The sequence below is a fragment of the Pavona decussata genome, unplaced genomic scaffold (genome assembly GCF_977016875.1).
Source record: "Pavona decussata unplaced genomic scaffold, jaPavDecu1.1 SCAFFOLD_280, whole genome shotgun sequence".
Classification (NCBI taxonomy): domain Eukaryota; kingdom Metazoa; phylum Cnidaria; class Anthozoa; order Scleractinia; family Agariciidae; genus Pavona; species Pavona decussata.
In genome coordinates, this window is record NW_028145681.1 from 251432 (window position 1) to 259562 (window position 8131).

Consider the following 8131-nt stretch of genomic DNA (forward strand, 5'->3'; position numbering starts at 1 on the left):
GCAGCCGACTACAGGAAAGGCAGATTAAGAAAAAGCAGGGCAAGCAAAAATCATCTGGAGAAGGGCAGAAGTCTTTGACTTCCTGGCTTACTAAAAAGTAAATAATATACAGTATATTTGTGCTTCCACGACTGGACAAAAACTGTGATGTGTTAATTACATTTCCTAGTTTCGCATAGGATTTCAATATGAGCAGCTCGATTTCCATTTCATAATATGTTAAATAAATATTTGGAAATTATTATTTTAGAAATTCACTGTACTGTAATTTATAAAGAAGGAATGATCAATAAATTCTAATATGCTGATGAGTCAGATACTTTAGATGATGATAAAACAACCATGTCGGAAGAGGAAACCACCTCAGATTCCAGCAGCAGTTATGAGGTGGAACTTGACCCAACCGCAGCCCTTCTTGATCAGGAAGTGGGATCAGGCCACCTACCACAATCTCACATATTTTACAGGCTGGCTTCAAATGCACTCAAGTTTGTTAATGAGATTGGAGACCCCACTAATCAATTTAAGCATGACCCAGTAGTCCGTAGTCTCTGCGAAACATTACAGCATAGTGGTCACTGGAGAACTTTCAATCTGTTGACTGGAAAACAAATGCTGCACAGAGAGAGAGGTTTAGCCCTTGACTTCTGCTGGGAAGATAATAACAGTCCTTTACCCTTACCATTGAGCGGGAATGAAGGGTATGTTTATGAAAGTGGATTAGTCTGAGCATACGTTATCGCATTTTTGAGAATGGCCTTTAGTCAAGGCAGCTATCGGAAACAGAATAATAGCATAGATATCAAATAGCGATTGTGAAATGTTTGTCTGGAAATTTTGTTATTCTTGTCTGGAAGATTCGTATCTAGCCAATCAGCGTTCTTTTTAACTAAGGTGTCCCACAAAGGTAAGGAACAATTGTGATTTATTTAGCTTTCAGTCGAAGTAATCTTTTATATCAGTCGAGTCGAGGAGTTGTGACAGTTGTGAACCCTAGCGAGAATAGAAGAGGAGAAGAATAAAAATCTAGTGAAGACGAGACAGTGTGGGCTATCCTTACTAATTCCCCACATTAGTGGCACCTCCGACGGGACCTGCAGTGATTTGGACAACCTGTTAGTCAATGGAAGCTAAACTGGAGGCAGAACCTCAGCTTCTAAAGCTTACACGAGGAAGGACGAAATCTGTCGTGGAGAAGGGAAATATCGAGAAGATCACTCGACATAAAGAAACTCTGAGAAAGATTGTGGCATCTATAGAAGACTTGAAGCTAGACATCGAGAAAGGTAAGCTTGAAGCGGGGAAAAGCATTGACGAAGTTGATGAATGGGGAAAAATTATCGAGCAAACGATTGATGATGTAGATAAAGAAGTAGAAGATTTAAATCGTCATCTCGAAGAAGCTGGGGCAAAAGCAATAAACAAAAAACGGGAAGAGGAAGAGGCTCTTCTAGCCAAAAGGAGGGAGGATGAACTGAACTTTGAAAAACTTAAACTTGAGCAAAAATCAAAAATGCAGTCGCCCGATCAGCCCGCCGGAAAACCCCTAAGTAAGGGAAATGTCAAAATGCCAAAGCTGGTAATTACGAAATATGACGGCACCTACGCAAAGTGGCTTTCCTTTTGGAACAAGTTCAAAGTGGAAATCGATGCAGCCGATGTTCCCCTGGTTACTAAATTTGCTCATCTCAAAGAATTACTGGAAAGTGATGTTTGTGAATCAATCGATGGCCTCCCATTTAGTCCTGAAGGTTATGAACGTGCTAAAAATATCTTGAAGTCCAATTACGGCAAGACAAGCGAGACTGTGAGAGCGTATATTGATAACATCAACGGTTTACCTGTGGTAACTGGATGCATCCCTAATGAAATTCATAAATTTTGTCAGACTTTGAACTACAATGTTCAATCATTAGAGACTCTAGGTAAACTTTCTGGGTGTTTATTTATGGTGCGTGGCGTCCTAGACAAATTGCCAGACATAAAGGCAGACCTCGTGAGCGGAAAACTGGGATGGCAAGATTGGGGTTTCGGGGACCTTATGCAGGCATTCATCCGATGGAAACTTTGGGGGTAGAAAAGGCAAACGAAACGTCTCCGACTCCGCCGATTTATCACCCGCCGCGTCCGCCGCGTCCCCCATGTTTGCCTCGTGACAGAAGTTTCTACACGCGACAGGGCGAACCCAACCCACGACACGCGTGTGTCTACTGCGATCGCGTGACACACAGATCTTGGGAGTGTGAGAACGTGACATCTCCAGCGAAGCGCTGTTGCATTCTACAAAACAAACGCTTGTGCTTCAACTGCACTGGGCCTCAACACAGCGCTTCACAATGCCGAAGCCACGCATCTTGCGTACACTGCAAACAAAGGCACCACTCATCTATTTGCGACCGAACGTCGGCAACTGGACGCCAAAGAGCGAACAACGGCGGAGTGGCTCTAACTGCAACTCAAGAAGGAGAGAAAGTCTGCCATCCAATCGTACTTGTCAAGTTGAATGGCGTGACCTGTAGAGCCCTACTGGACACCGGTGTGACTGCGTCTTATGCTTCAGGATACATCTTGGATCGTCTAAACCTCGTACCAGCTCGCACTCTAACACGCCGTATACAAACTATCGTGGGCATAGTGACTAAGCGGACAGAAACTTACAATACGCAAGTGAGTGACACTAAAGGGAACAATGCAATTTCATTACGAGTAACTAGAGTAGACCGCGCTGAACTTTTGTCCGTGGAAAATCCTAACTATAAGGAAATGATCAGCAAATACCGCCATCTGGAAGGCGTTTCAATGGAAGACACCGACACTAAGAGCTTACTTCCAGTCCATGTTATTCTGGGCGCGAGTGACTACGCAAAAATAAAAATTCGAGAATCCCAACGCACCGGAGCTATCGGCGAGCCTGTGGCTGAGTACACTCTTTTTGGATGGACCATCATGTCACCAGGAACGGAGACAGACCTGGACAAGATGTTTCTAGCGCAGACGGCCTCGAATGACTATGAAGAGCTTTACCGGATGGACGTCCTAGGACTCGAAGACAAACCTAATGGCGATCAGAGCGTTGTTTATGAAGAATTCCTTGAACAACTCAGCCGCAGCCCTGAGGGTTGGTATGAAACTGGCCTTCCCTGGAAAGGGGACCATCCTCCGTTGCCCTCTAACAAGTCTGGAAGCTTAAAGTGACTGGGGAGCCTAGTCCAACGACTTAAGAAGACAGGAAGGCTAGACGACTATGACGCTATCATACAAGAACAGCTTAATGAAGGAATTATTGAAGAAGCAGAGATGCCAGCAACTCAAAGAGAATTCTACATCCCGCACAAAACAATAGTGAGAGAGAGTGCAGAAACTACCAAGATGCGTATTGTCTACGATGCCTCAGCAAGAGCGTACGACTCAGCCCCTTCCCTAAACGACTGTCTGGAAGTTGGACCACCCCTGCAGAATCAACTATGGAAGGTACTCCTAAGGGGACGGTTTCATTCAGTGGCTATCGCTGGTGATATTCGCAAAGCATTTCTTCAAGTGCGTATCCGAGAGCAGGACCGAGATGCACTGCGGTTTCATTGGTTGGAAAGCAACGATCCTTTTCGTGTTCGCACGTACCGATTCACCAGAGCTCTGTTTGGTTTGGGACCCTCGCCGTTTCTGCTTGGCGGCGTAATTCAGCACCATCTGAACACTTGCAGACCTGCACACCCTGATCGCGTAGCAGAAATCGAGCGAGAACTGTACGTTGACGATCTCATTTCTGGTGGAGGTACTGTCCAAGAAGCGAAACAAAAGAAAGCTACAGCAACTGAGATGTTCCACCAGGCCACCTTTCACTTACACAAGTGGCATTCAAACGTGACTGAACTAGAGCTCACTGAAGAAACTGAAACTGGGGATGACTTAAGCTACGCAAGACAACAACTCGGAATCAAGCCGAGAGAATGTGGGCTGCTTGGTTTAAAGTGGAACAAACTGACGGACGAAGTTGGAGTTACAATTCCAGAGGAAGTTGCCCAACCGACAAAGAGAGGGATTCTGGGAAAAGTGGCGAGGATCTATGACCCCCTTGGTCTTATCGCTCCAATCACCCTGCAAGGAAAGCTTCTGTACCGCGATGCCTGTGAAGAGAAACGTGCATGGGACGCTCTGTTATCCACCCCCCTAGAACAGCAGTGGCAGAAGTGGGAACGTTCCTTGCCGCAACACGTAACTTGTCCACGAGCACTTACCAGCGTCCAAGAACCTATCGAGGACATTAAACTTCATGCTTTTGGAGACGCGAGCGGAAAGGGCGTGGCCACTTCTGTGTACGCTGTGGTCAAACAGTCAAGCGCAATCAACCAAGACCTGGTTACAGCAAAGGCAAGACTGGCCAAACAAGGGCTGACAATACCTCGCCGCGAACTGGTCTCCGGTCACATGGCTGTATATCTTCTGACCAACGTACAAGATGCACTTCAAGGATTCCCTGTGACTTCGCTGCATTGTTGGCTTGACAGCAGCGTTGCCTTACATTGGATACTAGGAGGAGGAGACTATAAGCAGTTTGTGGCCAACCGGGTACGAAAAATTAGAGAACACTCTGACGTTGTCTGGAGGCACTTACCTACTCAGGATAATCCTGCAGATCTTGCTAGCCGAGGTGGACTGGTAACTGAGGAGAACCAATTGTGGTGGAAGGGACCAGAGTGGCTAAGTGATCCTGCGAAATGGCCAGCCGACCTTGTGACTGCGCCCACCGCTGAATCTAACGCAGAAATGAAAGCTACAAAGGAGCTCTTTGCCATGGCCGTTAAAGCTGATGACGATCTAGACCATCTTCTGGCTAAGCACAACTACTGGAAGACTTTGCGAGTGTGCGCTTGGATTATGCGGTTCGCAAACAACGCTAGAGCGAAAAGAGCGACAAGAACAAAGGGACCCCTGACAACAGACGAAATTGAGAAGCAGAAACACTTTTGGTTGCTACGCGTACAGAGCCGGGGAATTGAAAGCATGGAGGAAGATCGCCTGTGCCTAAACTTACGGAAGAACAAAGATGGATTGCTTGAGTGCCGTGGGAGACTGCAAGGGGTCTATCCGATATACATCCCAGACCCACAACGTTCGCAAACAAGTATGTCGAACACGTCCACAAAGCCACTCTTCACGGGGGAGTGGGGCTTACTATGGCTAAAGTGAGAGAAGAGTTCTGGATTCCCCGCCTGAGGCGCCTCGCGAAGAAAGTCATCAGGGAGTGTTATGGGTGCAAACGCTTCCAGGCTGTTGCTCTCGCAGCTTCACCCCCCGGTTTATTGCCTCTGGAGAGAACTGAGGGCTCAACTCCCTTTGAAATTGTTGGCGTAGATTTTGCTGGGCCGATTAAGTACCGCAAGTCCTCTCGTGTAGAAGGAAAAGGCTATCTGGTGCTCTACACGTGCAGTTTAAGGAGAGCCTTGTACTTGGAGGTCCTGCCTAATCTGGAAACTACTACCTTTCTTTCAAGCTTGAAGCGTTTCATCGCTAGACGTGGACAACCTTTAAAGATCTTTTCAGACAATGGAAAAACGTTTGTAGGAGTAGCAAACCTACTGAAAGGAATCCAGAAAGATGAGCAAGTACAAGGCTACCTTGCATCGGAGAGCATTATCTGGAGGTTTAACCTAAGTCGAGCACCCTGGTGGGGTGGCCAGTTTGAGCAACTAGTGGGCCTCTTCAAACGTGCATTCTATAAAGTAATTGGTGGAGGAATGCTATCCTGGTCAGAGCTGTGCGAAGTCATGCTGGATGTTGAAACTCAACTAAATCGCCGCCCCCTGTCCTATGTAGAAGATGACGTCCAGCTCCCTCTACTCACCCCATCTTCTTTCCTATTCCAAAGATGTATTCGCCTCCCTGAACAAGAACCATGGCGAGAGGAGACAACTGACCTACGAAAGCGTGCCAAGTATTTGAGGTCTTGTAAGGACGCTGTGTGGAGACGCTGGTCTCGAGAGTACTTGGCGGCGCTCAGAGAGCGTCACAACTGCAATGGAAAAGGCAAGGCGAGGCCTTAAAGCCTGGTGACGTCGTTCTCATTCGTTCAAAAGAAAAGAACAGAGGAAAGTGGCCATTAGGAGTGGTCGTTGAACTATTCAACGGCCGTGATGGAATTGTACGTGGAGTGAAGCTGCACGCAAGGAAAACGTTTCTGGAGAGGCCGATTCAACACCTTTATCCCATGGAACTAGCATGCGATAGAGCGCCGGAGAGAGCTGAGGTCCTTACCCCCCTAAATGCTAAAGCGCCAGTCTTTCGTCCACGGAGAGATGCTGCGGTTGCCGCAAACTTGCGTATTCGTGACACTATAGAGAGTGAAGAACTTTAAAACTAAACGCAGGACAGAACTGTGCGGATGGACGGAGAATATAAAGTGATTTCAGCGAACTTTGACATTCATTACTTTGTTTTGTTTTGTTTCTGATTTCAAGTTAATTATTAATTAAGCTAGCCGTTTCCTCTGTTTACATGTGCTTCCGTTTGCAAGGCACATGGGGGGAGTGTGTCGGAAACAGAATAATAGCATAGATATCAAATAGCGATTGTGAAATGTTTGTCTGGAAATTTTGTTATTCTTATGTCTGGAAGATTCGTATCTAGCTAATCAGCGTTCTTTTTAACTAAGGTGTCCCGCAAAGATAAGGAACAATTGTCTGTGATTTATTTAGCTTTCAGTCGAAGTAATCTTTTATATCAGTCGAGTCGAGGAGTTGTGACAGTTGTGAACCCTAGCGAGAATAGAAGAGGAGAAAAATAAAAATCTAGTGAAGACGAGACAGTGTGGGCTATCCTTACTAATTCCCCACATGTCGTTCCACTTATCTCAAATGAAGCCCCCGGACTGATGCCTGTCTCCTTGTCCAAAGATGGATTTGCAATAAAGCCAGGATTCCAAGTTGACCAAAATACCATGCTAATTGTAGGAGGACGAGAGCATTCATTAGGTTATGTGAAACAACACCAAGAAATTCCCCATGACTATTTCTCAGACAAATTTTTCAAAGAAGTAGAAATCATGGGTGTAACCTCTCTTGACAACAAGGAAGCTTTGATAATTGGCAATGATTTTGTAGGATCAGGGGGCGATGGCAATTCCACACTGCAATTTTACCTTAAGCGACTGCAAGAGCTCCAGCAGTGTTTGCATTGTCTGCAAGCTACTTCTGTCCTTCTGATAAAAGAAGAGTGCACAACCACCGAATGCCCCCAATGCGTCTCTAGTAAAGAAATTTGCCGTGTCTGCAAAAAAAAAAGGGGTTTAAACACTGGTGCCCAGTGTTGAGAGGGTGTGATCGCTGCCTGGAGAAAGGAATCGAATGCACTAGGCCCATGTGTCTCAATATCACCACTGACTGTCAGGCGATGTTTAAAGCAGCCCTTGAACTCCTGCAAAAAAACCAAAGTGACGGAACCGCTGACTCACACAGCACTCTGGCAGCGCCAAATCCTGACATAGTTCACGCAGCAAAAAATTTCCACGGGTTGCATTGTAACTGGTTCATGTTCATCAAGAGGGCGAGATTCAGTCTTGTGATGCTACGCACAGCACCGCTTCACTCATCCTGCTCAAAAGATCTGAAGACTGTTCTGATGGAAATGGCTTTGACAGGCTGAGGTCGAATGGATACAAGCTACGTTGCAGAGTGCAATGGAGCTAACGTCGAGGAGGTTTTGCTACGAATGGAATTACTCGTCCACACTGTAGTCCCAGAAATGTTCTGGAAGGAATATGGCCTAAGCAAACTTGGAGCTCTACTCCATCCAATCTCAGTTTGCTGTGGTGCATTTGGTTCACTTTATGTTGTGGATTACACCCTTCGATCCCTTTTTCAAGACAGAACTCATAACCCTGCAGACTTCTAAGTCCTAGTCAGGGACATTTTAAATCCAGCATGCGTCATCTATAAATCGGGTGTTATCTTTGTTGCAAAAGAAGATATTCTGTCATATTTGGACGTCTGCAACGTTGAGAAATTAAATCCCAAAATACTGAAGAAGCATCGGCTACAAGAAGAGCTCTGCAAGCGTGGCATGCTCACCAAGACGAGAGAGTTTTCGAGTATTTTCGCTCAAATGAGGTCAATGCTTTCTGACTGGATTATGGAGA

At 46.0% G+C, this 8131-nt stretch overlaps 1 pseudogene; it reads left to right on the plus strand.

Moving 5' to 3' along the window:
• Window positions 1-1123: 1123 nt before the first annotated feature.
• LOC146455285 (uncharacterized) lies at window positions 1124-6041 on the plus strand (annotated as a pseudogene).
• The last annotated feature ends 2090 nt before the right edge of the window (window positions 6042-8131 follow it).